Source organism: Telopea speciosissima, chromosome 5 (genome assembly GCF_018873765.1).
Source record: "Telopea speciosissima isolate NSW1024214 ecotype Mountain lineage chromosome 5, Tspe_v1, whole genome shotgun sequence".
NCBI classification, from domain to species: domain Eukaryota; kingdom Viridiplantae; phylum Streptophyta; class Magnoliopsida; order Proteales; family Proteaceae; genus Telopea; species Telopea speciosissima.
This window is the reverse complement of record NC_057920.1, coordinates 53768502-53780856: the sequence shown is the minus strand read 5'-3', so window position 1 is coordinate 53780856 and position 12355 is coordinate 53768502.

Sequence of the window (12355 nt, the reverse complement as noted above, 5' to 3'; positions counted from 1 at the left end):
CTCAAACAATAGAGAGCAAGAAGAAGGAGAAAGAAGAGATCACAAGAGAGAGAGGGGGAACCAAAAATTCGTCCAGAGGGGGGGCAGCCAAAAACATGGAGCCCTGCTGCCCCCTCTGCATTTTTGGTGTTTTGTAAAGCCAGGGTTTCTAAAACCCTAGATGGGAAAAATCCTTATGAGAGTCTGACTCACTCTCACTCCCACGGAGGAGAGTACATCGTCTCAAGTACCCCAAAAGGGAAAGAAAACCCAAAATGCAGCTGACAGATTGAAAATAAGTTCTTGAACATAAAAAAAGACAAAACAATTACAAAGTAACCAAATAGACTAAAAAAAAAACAAAGAGAACTAAGACTGTAGACAAAAAAAAAAAACTATTCTGTGGAGTCTAATCCTCCATAGCATCATAACTATCCTCCTCCTCATCATTAATACAAATAGGCATTGAAGTCGTGAATGTCCTTCTCGATCCTGTCGAAGCGATGGTCGTAAGAAGCAAACTGGTCCCGAATGTCAACAAACCCCTACGTCATGTTGGTGTTGAGATGGGTCATGCTGGTACCCAGCTGTCCAATGGCAGCAAGGACTGCACTTATATCTATGCTCTCTGAACTGGAGGCCCTCACTGTGTTCTGCACTGGCTCCACATACCCCTCCTCATCTTCTTCCTCCTCATCCTCCGCTTCTGGGTGAATCGGTTCACCATCACTAAAGGTATCATACTAGATGTGCATTCTTGCAAGGGCATTGTGCCCAAAAGGCTCTTCGAAGCTTTCTGATGCAGCTTCACTGTCAAGGTCTACCCCGAAGTGAAGAAAGACTCGGCTAAGTAGCCTCCCATAGGGCAAGGTGATCTTACGTTGAGGCTTTGAGACTGCTTGTGCCATGTGTCTTATGATGGCGTAGGGCAGGCATGTCTGCTCACCCTCATAGAGGGAGTATGCCATGGAGGCTGCCATAAGAGAAGGCTATGTGCTGTGTCCTTTGACTGGGACCAAGTTTGTCTTGGCAATGTAGGTTAAAATCTACTGTGAACGGCCAAAATTGGTTATGTTCTCCCTATATGAGTACTTGCCATCGGTGAGAGTCTCATATAAGTGCTTGTAGGCTGTCTTGGGAAGGCATGTATTGGGGTCCCTTCCTGGAGGATGGTAGACTCTGTTCCCATCAGGAGATACATCTGGGACCCCTCCCAACTCCACCTCATCGAAGGAGATGGGCACGCCCTTCACAAAAGAAGTGATCCTACACCTCACTTCGCCCTCATGGATGAGGACTAGGTTGGAGTAAAATTCTCTGATCAAATTAGGGTAGTAGAATGTGGGGAGTGTGAGCATACGGAACCACCCCAATCTGTAAAATCTTTGCCCTACCCTGAAGGCAACTACCTCATCAACAACCACATCCCTCCCTGTGAGGATTTTCCTACTATGGAGGAATTGATTGAATATTCCCTCAGCCTCTACGGATATGAATCGATTCTCATTGAAAGGAGGAGGTGGAGGTGGCACAACCGGGGCATTTCTTCGTCCTCTAACCATTGTGACCTTTTGCCTATGCACAAGAAAACCCAAAGAAATAATGAAAAAGGCTGAGGTCAATCCAAATAAACTCAAGCCATCAATGAATAGTTGGGACATGTGGAATGACAAAGGTCAAAGGGCCTAAATGCCTAACATGTCACTTGTTCCCAAAAAAAAAATAAAAAATACAGCAACTAGGGAGTCGAAACAAATTTTCCTAAAAAAATTAACACAGAAAAGAGGGTTAAACTCCTTAACAAACCTAAGTAAGGATAATGGACATAGTTGAATGTAAATAAAATCCTTAGGGCAATCTAAGACTTAACATGCTAGAATTCTACAATTAACCAAGAAGAGTTTGGAAAGAACCTAACCTAAGGGTGGGGTTGATTTCATGCCATAGAGCTAGAAGTTGGTTTAAATAAGTGAAGGCATGCTAGATGAAATCAATTAACAAGTGTATGCAATGGCTAAAGAACGAATTAGAAAACATTCAACCTTGCTGATTTTTCCCCAAAAACAGTCGCATATTTCGGTTTTGGGACTTGGTTCACCCAACCCTAGTATGGATTGTTAATGATGTTACTATTAAGGGTGAAGAACACTTGATTAACACTAAATGGAACTAACAAATCATGCATTTATCACCCAATCATACCCCCTGAGCACAACAAGAGAAAAGAAGGAAATGAATGAAAACCTAGACCTAAGAACAGTGAAAACAATGAAGGAAGAAGGGAGAAACCATACCTGAGAGGTTTTGGAAGTGTGGGACATTCAAGTTGAAGCTCCTAAGTACCAAGCTTGGGGTGGAAGGTCGAATGGACGCACTGCTACCTCTCCTTGCTCCAAGCTCTGTCCAAGACAAAAGGCCAAAGTGATTTTAAAACTTGCGGTTGGATAACTTATGAAAATTTTACGAACGGATGATCGAACGGAACCAGATATCGTGCTTCTGTCCAATGATACGCCGAGTGTATTGGCTGAGTAAATTCGATTTTTGAACTTAACAAATTAACCAATGGAACCACGATCGAGAATTCGCCCGATGATCCGTTCGGTTTGGTATTTTTTATTTTACCTTGTTCTGAGGACAGAACGATGAGCAAAACCACAGGATTGATTCCATCCGTAAGTCCACCCTTCCCAATTTTTGGAACGAACTCACGAACGGATTCACAAGACTGATTTCTTCTGTAAATCCATTCGTGTTTTAAGCACCTTTTTTGTCCAGTTTCTTAGCAAGCATCCATGTTAAGTTCCTTGTTCCTCTTTTGCATGCTGCCCCTGTCTAATGCACCATCTTTTAGTACTTATACCTAATATTTATCATCTACTTTATTGCTTTGTTGGATCTTGTGTTTTAATCATACGAGACATCTTGGACATGAATAGGTGTTCACCATGGTTAATACTCAGAACCGAAATCGCTCTCCTCCCAGAGACGATGCCAGTGATGCCTCTAACATGGCCTTACCAGTACCACCTCTGATTAACAATAGTGCGGATGCCACCGCATTACTGAGTAATATAATCCGGGTCATGCAATAGGAGCAACGTCTCTTTATACAAAACTTGACCAACTAACTCAGGGACATTACAAGAGAAAGACAACCGGCCTCTCCTCCGATGCCAGTGGCTCCTCCCCCACCAGCACCAGCAGCTGTTGTTGCACTAGGAACTCCTCCACTAGCACCTGTTGTTGCTGCCAGTACTCCTCTAGAACAAGTGGTTCCAATACCTCCTCCCCCTACTTCTACTGCTCCACAAGTCCAAGCTGTGGTGCTAGTTTGGGCTGATGCCTCCAAGCTATCTGAGAAATTCCAAAAGCATCGTCCCCAACTTTTTTCAAGGTGATCTATGACTCCTTGTTTCCGGCAACTTAGATCAGGGACCTTGAAAGGATCTTTGAAGTCCTACAGTGCAATAACTTGGACAAGATTAGATGGATTGTGTTTCAACTTCGAGGCAACACCGATGCTTGGTGGCGTTCCTCTAAGGAGAATTTTTAGACCAAGTACCCTAACGCTACTTGGGCTCAGTTTACAGAGACCTTCCTAGAGAACTACTTCCCACGAAACTTTTGTAATAAGAAAGAAGCAAAATTCTTGAGCTTGAATCAGGGATCTAAGTTGGTCCTTGAATACCAACAGACCTTTGAGGACTTGTTCTACTTTGCTCCAGAGCACCAAAAGCCTAACAATGTCAAGGCAAGAAAGTTCGAGAAAAGGCTCAGGCACAACATTAGCACTTTTGTGGTGCTACACAACTACCCCACCTATGCAAAGGTGGTTCAAGGTGCCAAGATCATTGAGGATCAGCAAAGGGAAAGTTACAGGGCCATACAAGCTGGTAAGAGACCCATGAGTTCATTTAGCTACAAAGGGCCCAATAAATTCTAGAGGGATCCTACACCACTGCATGCCCAGTCCGGTACTATAGACCTAATGCGACTCAAGCGCCCAAGATGGTTGCAGCACCTCATTATGGTACACAGACTTTGGTGTGCTATAATTGTAATGAAACCAGGCACATGATTAGAGACTGCCCACAACCTCGACGGGGAGGCCCTTCAGTTGATCTTCCTCCCAAGGCTCCCCAAACACGGATAGTGATTCATCCTCATCTTGTCCCAACTGCTAACCGGACCCAAGGGCATGTCTACTCACTCACTAATGAGGAGGCCCAGGCTGATCCGAATGTCATCACAGGTATCGCAAGTCAACCCTTAACATGGTACACATATGAAGATTTAATGGTTATGATTGGTTGTTTAATGTCATCACAGGTGTGATCTCCGTATGTTCACAACCTGCTTATGTGTTGTTCAATTCGGGGGCTTCTCACTTGTTTATCTCCCCATCATTTGTTGAGAAGATAAACGTAAAACCAAGATAAATGTCTCAAGGCTTGAGGGTTAGTACACCCACTGGCAGTGTCACCGAATTCAACTAGATATATGAACCCTGTCATGTTCGGGTAAATGATAGAGGGATGGTAGCCCGTTTGATAGAACTAGATATGAAGGATTTTGACATGATTCTGGGAATGGATTGGTTGTCAGTGCATGGGGCCAACCTAATCTATGCGGAGAGGAGGATACTATTTGAAACAAGGAAGGGTGTAAGGTTTGAGTTTAGGGGCAACGAACGTAAAAAATTCAAGAAATTGATTATCTCCACATTGCAAGTCCAGAAATTGATGAATGAGGGATGCTAATGCTATTTAGCGTCAGTGATGGATGTTGAGGCAAGGGTTAAACCACTCGAAGAAATTAGTGTGGTGAAAGAATTCCAGGATGTCTTTCTGAAAGATCTCACACGGTTACCACCAGATCGAGATACAAAATTCATGATTGACTTGATACCGTGTATAGCCCCAGTATCTAAGGCTCCCTACAGGATGGCACCATCTGAATTGAAAGAACTGCAAGCACAACTTTAATACTTGTTGAAGAAGGGTTATATTAGACCCAGTGTATCCCCGTGGGGAGCACCAGTGTTGTTTGTGAAGAAGAAGGACAATAGTATGAGAATGTGCATCGAACACCGTGAGCTTAACAAATTGATGATCAAGAATCGATACCCCTTACCCAAAATTGATGACTTGTTTGATCAACTGTAAGGTGCCAATGTGTTTTCAAAAATTGACCTCCGGTCGGGGTATCATCAGCTGAAAATCAGAGGTAGTGACATAAGTAAGAGAGCGTTCAGATCTCACTATAGTCATTACGAATTTTTGGTTATGTCCTTCGGATTGACCAATGCCCCGGTGGTCAGGAATCAAAAGTTTCATTTCTTCCCGTGAGCCAAGCAAGGCATGAGACCATGAGTAGCCAGAGTCGAGGGTTGCAATGTTATATTCGTTTTATGTTTGCCTTTTAAGTGATTCGTATAAAGCAGTGTGCACTAATAACGTACACAACCCAGTAGGAACATAACAAATAGAATAAGGGTTAGGGTATAGGGTTTAGGGTTTAGGGTATAGGGTATAGTGTTTAGTGTATGGGGTTTGGGGTATGGGGTATGGGGTAGGGTATTATAGGGGTATTAATACAGGTTTGGGGTTTAGAGTTTAGGGTAGTAGAGGGTAGGCGGTGACAGTGGTGGTGGTGAGGCGGTGGTGGAGGTGGAGATGGTGGTGAAGGAGGAGGAGGTGGTGGTGGTGGTCGTGGCAGTGACAGTGGCGATGACGGTGTGGTGGTAGTGGTGACGGTGGCGATGGTGCTTGTCGAGGTGGTGTAGGATTTATTTCTATGTTTATGTCCCAAATGACTGTTGACATGGTTCCAGTATGGAAACCCAATATTTGATTTTGTATTATCGTCAATCTTGGATTCAATTAGAGATTCCCTCCATTTATGTCTGGCTGTAAATAAGGAAACCCATCTAATCTAATTGGACATTACCTTAATGGGAGGTAGTGATTAAGGTTATAAAATTGGAGATTTGGTCCTTCCCTAATCCATCGAGCATTCTCATTACCATTGAGTGAGAGTCACTGTGAAAGGAGCATAGGGAAGAAATTAAATCTTCTTCAAGAACGTGGGCGTTGTGTCTCTAAGAAAGGATTGCAAGACATGGCAGATGCTCAAGCTATCGGTTCATTTTCATCGGTGAATGGTATGTCGTTGAACACCTTTATTTGTAGCGATTCATTGCATAGAGTAAAGATCGGATTGATGGAGGTTATTTATAAAAACTCCCTTCATATGGTACCAGAGAACGGGTTATAGCTCTCATGCTCTGGATCACTTTGTTTCTTTAAAGAGACCAGCCATTAAAGTGAGGTTTTGGTTAGATTATTTTTGAATCACTTTGTGTGGTTTGTTTTTGGACATTTGGACACCGGATTTGTGTTCACTGAAGTACTGCCATCGTTTGCCGAAAATATGAGAGCCAACGGTCACCTGTAAAGGCCTCATCGGCCCACTGGTTGTTCGCGGATAGAACTTGTACGAGTTCTGGTTTGTGCGTTCCTGACTTAAGGTTGAAGAAAGGGATAATGGGTGCCATTATTTAATTTGTTTATGGACGTTTAGGTTCATTAAGACTTATTAAGTTATGTTTTAATGTTATGGGCTGTAGCTCATTAATGGGCTTAGTGCTTTTATGAAAAAAATAACAATAATAAGTAAAAGTTAAGGGCCCATAGTGCTTGGCCCATTAAGACTAGACCATCATGTGAACCAGTTTGGTTCGGTCCTATTCAAACCAAACCAAACCAGTTCCAGACCGAACCAACCAGTTCAGAACGGACCCGACCCAACCTGGATACATTTTTTTGCCCTGGATTTTGACCCGACGGGTCAACCGATGACCCGGCCAGATTCTGGTCGCCGGAGGTAGGAACTCTGGTAGGGATTGGAATATTCCGGCCACTCTTTAGAAACATCTTTGTTTAAGTTTATTAAACTGATTTCTGTTTATGAACAGAAACTGAAACAGAAATCAATTTGTTTATATGAGAAACTATTTATGTTATAAACAGAATCTGTTTGTTTAAATTTATGAATTAATTTCTGTTCATGTTTCTGTTTCTGTTCTTGAATAGAAACTGGTTTGTTTGAATCTATTTATTTAGAATTTGTGTTTCTGTTTCTACTCTATTTATGTTATAAATGGAATTAAGTTTGTTTCTGTTCATGTTTTCAATTTCTGTTCATTTTATAAAAACAAACATGTTCTCGTTAAATTAGTTTATATTTATTTATGATTATTAGCAACAGAAACTTATTATTAGGGACAGAAACAGAACTTTTAGCGACGAAAATTTGTGTGTGACAAAATTATTACATAATCCTTCCCGCTGTGATTCTGTCTTCATTTTAAATCCGATTTTAATTCTGTCTTCTCCTATGTTTATTATTTTAGGAGAACTTCAAGATAAAACATATTGATGACATTAGTTGCACTAAATTTTGGGACAATAAAATTAATAATTTATTGACGTCATATATGACAAGATGTTGGAATTTTAGGAATAAAACTGAGAAACTAGTGATTTGATTACCGTCAAAGTGGATCAGTCATGAAATTCAAAGAGATTGAACCTAAAATTATTAATCCTAAAATCGTTAATGAAATGACATCATAAAACTTGGAATTTTTAGGCATTAAAGACAATCACATAGTTGAGATGGTGGGAGTATCCAAAGGTACACATTTTTTTCAACTATGTCGAATCTAACCGTTAGCCTTAAATATAAATGAAAATTTACCCCAAATATATTGCAACTAGTTTAGGATATTAGGTCATGCAATTAGGATTAAACGGGCGTATCCAAAGGTACACGTTTCATCATGATTGCGATGGTCATAACTGTTAACCCCAAACATTACTGTGATAACATCAAATTAAAGATAAATTATAGGGCATTACGATAAATCATTAGTCTCACAGTTAGGTTGGGATGGGAGTGTCCAAAGGCACACATCACTGCCTGGTTGTGTAGATAGATTTTTTGGTCTTCTGGGTGACTTCCAATACCTTTTGAGTGAACCACTAGCGTATTAGTTTTTTGATCCCGAAGGATAGATTGTAATGATGCAATAGGTTGCTCTTTCTAGTACTATTAAAACTCAAAGCATTACAGATAGTAAGCATGTATTCTGTTCCATTTCAGAGGGTGCATCATCTATGACAGTGTCTAATACTGTCCCTATCCTCAATGGCTCTAACTACCTGGATTGGCATGAGGAGTTGATTTACTACCTAGCTGCCGTTAATCATGACTATTGCTGCCACATTGCGAAACCTGCTAATCTCACTGATGATAGTACAATAGCTAAGAAAGCTCTTCATGAGAAATGGACCCGATCGAACCATCTGTGCCTTTTGTTCATCAAGAAGACCATTGGCAAGACCATTAAAGGATCGATCCCTGAGTCTGACGATGCAAAGACCTATCTGGCAAATGTTGAAAAGCGGTTTGCTTCAGCAGACAAGTCACTTGCAGGCACTCCTATGGAAAAATTAGTGTCTATGAAATAAAATGGTAGATGTGGCATAGCATGTCTGTGAAATGGCAAATTTAGCTATAGAACTTGAAAAGCTGAACCAGAAGATGAATGAACCATTCCTTATTGAGATGATTCTGCAATCACTCCCTAACAAATTTGAACCATTCAAGATCCATCGCAACACGAATGATAATGACTGGGATCTAAATACGCTTCAAAGTAAGCTGGTTCAGGAGGAGCAAAGATTGAAGCAAGCAGGAGGTCAAGTGGCCAACATGGTGTCACATAAATGTAAGAAAGGAAAGAACTTTAAAGCTGCACCGAAGAAGCAGAAGACCAATCCACCTACTGACAACAAAAACTCTGGCAAAGTGAAATGTTTTTTTCTACAAGAAGGAGGGCCATCTTCGAAAAGACTGTCAGAAACGTCAAGCCTGGTTCGAAAAGAAGGGGATTCCTTTCAACCTGGAGCCCAAGTCCTAGTGAGAGTATTGTCTACATGGGGAACCGGATGGAATCTGAAGTTCGAGCAATCGGCACTTGCAGACTCATAATGGATACCGGATACCAACTAGATTTATCTGATACTCTTTATGTCCCCTCCATTTTTAGAAATCTTGTTTCTCTATCAAAACTTGATTCTGAGGGTTATGACTTTATGTTTGGGAATAATGTTTTTAAAATTTATAAAGCCAATAATCTAGTATTTACTGGATATTTATGTGATGGTTTTTATAGATTTAATTTGGACTCCGATTATGAAAATTCTTTGCTTACCCTGCATGTAAATGTTGGATCTAAGCGCAAATCCAATAGTGATGATTTCGCGACCCTGTGGTATAGGCGCTTAGGTCATATCACTAGACCTAGAATGGAAAGGTTAGTGAAGGAAGGTGTGCTACCTACATTAGACTTCACTAACTTTAGAACTTGTATAGATTGCATTAAAGGCAAGCAATCTAGAAAGAATAAAGTGGCCATCACAAGGAGTGATGTACTTCTGGGATTAATTCACACCGATATTTGTGGACCTTTTGACCCCTACATTACTAGTGAAACATATTTTATCATCTTTATCGATGATTACTCATGGTATTGTTACGTCTGCTTGTTAAAGGAAAAGTCTGAAAGCATAAATGTCTTTGAGACATTTTGTGCTGAAGTCGAAAACAAGTTGAACAAAAAGATTAAGACCGTGAGGTCAGATAGAGGAGGTGAGTATTACGGTAGACATACAGACCTAGGGCAAGCTGAAGGACCATTTGCCCATTTCCTCAAATCAAAGGGTATTACTCCCCAATATACATTTCCTGGTACACCTGAATAGAATGGAGTTACGGAAAGGCGTAATCATTCCTTTAAAGATATGGTTCGTAGTATGATAAGCAATTCATCGCTGTCTGAGTTTATGTGGGGCAAAGCTTTGAAGATAATCGTGTATATCTCAAATCGGGTTCCCAGTAAGTCAGTTCCTAAAACCCCTTATGAGTTATGGACGGGAAAGAAACATAGTTTGAGACACTTACACATATGGGGCTGCTCAGCAGAAGCCAGATTGTATAACCCACATGAAAGAAAACTTGACCCTAGGACCATTAGTTGTTACTTTATTGGTTACTGCCAATGGTTAAAGGGATTCAGATTTTATGCACCTAATTATAGTACTAGGATTGTATTCTCAGAGGATGACAACATTAGTGAGAGTGATAAACCACGTAATGTGGTATTTGAGGAGCTCCGAGTTACACTCCCAGCTCCTGCACAACATGATAGCATTGTGCTTCCATAAGTCATCATTTATGATGATCCTATGGAACAAAAAATTACAGAGGATGTGCCACTCCATGAGGATGTTGTCACTGAGAACACTGTGGATTTACCTCCACCTCCTCCTCAGTTGGAAGTACAGGGTAGACCTCAGAGAGTAAGGAGGTCTGCCATTCCGGATGATTACATAGTGTATCTTCAGGAGTCTGAGTTTGATATAGGAATCAAGGATGACCCTTTAAGTTTTTCACAGGCTATGAATGATGATGATTCTAACAAATGGGTAGATGCCATGAAAGATGAGATGAAATCTATGAGTGACAATGATGTTTGGGAGCTTGTTGAACTACCTTCGGGGTCTAAAGCAATTGGTTGTAAATGGGTATATAAGACCAAGTGCGACTCGAAGGGTAAAGTTGAATGATATAAAGCCAGACTAGTCGCAAAAGGTTTCACTCATAAGGAAGGCATTGATTACCATGAGACCTTCTCCCCTATTTCTAAGAAGGACTCACTTAGGATCATTTTAGCATTGGTGGCTCATTATGACATGGAGCTTCACCAGATGGATGTGAAGACGACATTCTTAAACGGGGATTTAGAGGAAGAAGTCTACATGAACCAACCAGAAGGGTTTAGTGTACAAGGAAAGGAAAGTCTGGTGTGCAGATTAAAGATATCAATCTATGAACTTAAACAAGCTTCTAGACAGTGGTATTTAAAGTTCAACCACATCATCGTGTCTTTCGGATTTGTAGAGAACACTTTTGACAAGTGTATATATCGAAAAGTCAGTGGGAGCAAGTTTATATTTTTGGTCTTGTATGTAGATGATATCTTACTTGCCAGCAATGATCTTAGTTTGTTAAAAGATACGAAAATATTTCTCTCTAAGAATTTTGAAATGCAGGATATGGGTTTGGTATCTTTTATTATCGGCATAGAGATATTTTGAGATAGATCTTGACGACTGCTTGGACTATCATAGAAAGCCTACATTGACAAAGTTCTTGAGAGATATGATATGAAGACCTGCAGACCTAGTGTTGCTTCCATGATTAAGGGTGATAAGTTTAGTTTGAGCCAGTGTCCGCAGAATGATCTAGAGTGAGAACGGATGAAAGACATTCCCTATTCTTCAGCTGTGGGAAGTCTTATGTATGCCATGACTTGTACTCGTCCAGATATCAGCTATGCAGTTGAGATGTTGGGCAGATACGTCAGCAATCCTGGCATGGATCACTGGGTAGCTGCTAAGAAGGTGATGCGTTATTTACAGGGAATGAAAGACTACATGCTTACTTACAGAGCAACTGATCAATTAGAAGTGATCGGTTATTCAGACTCTGATTTTACTGGTTGCCTCGATAGTAGGAAGTCTACATCTGGTTATGTATTTCTATTAGTTGGTGGGGCAATCTCTTCGAAGTCCAAGAAACAGACTTGTGTCTCCACTTCCACCATGGAAGTGGAGTTCGTGGCATGCTTTGAGGCCACATCAATGGCGATTTGGTTGCGGAATTACATCTCAGGGCTTTCGGTTCTCGACTCCATCATGAAGCCGCTGAGAATTTGCTGTGGCAATGTCGCCGCTGTGCACTACTCCAAGAATGACAAGCATTCTAGCAGAGCTAAGCATATTGGAGTAAAGTACAACTTTGTGAAGGAAGCTATTCAAGAACAGAAGGTGTCTGTATCTCATATAAAGACAAGTCTGATGATTACAGATCTGTTGACCAAGGCATTGGCGCCTAAGCTCTTTAAAGATCTTGTATCTAACATAGGACTTACTAGAGTTTGATGTATTGGTCACATTTTGTTATAGACACCCTCTATTATTTGATATGATTATATTTATGGATGTTCCTGAGCATTTCTCATCTCTATCTTTGTGTATACACTTATTGCGATATGAGTGAGATATTATTGTTTGGACCATTTATTATTTGTTTCCTACTTAAGAACCGATTTGGATGGCGATATGAGTGACGTACATATTATTGATTGGACCATTTATTAGTTGTTTCCTACTTAAGAACCGGTTTGGATGGAATTGTTGATATTGTGATTATGGAAGGGAGTGTGTTGACTCATAAATGACAC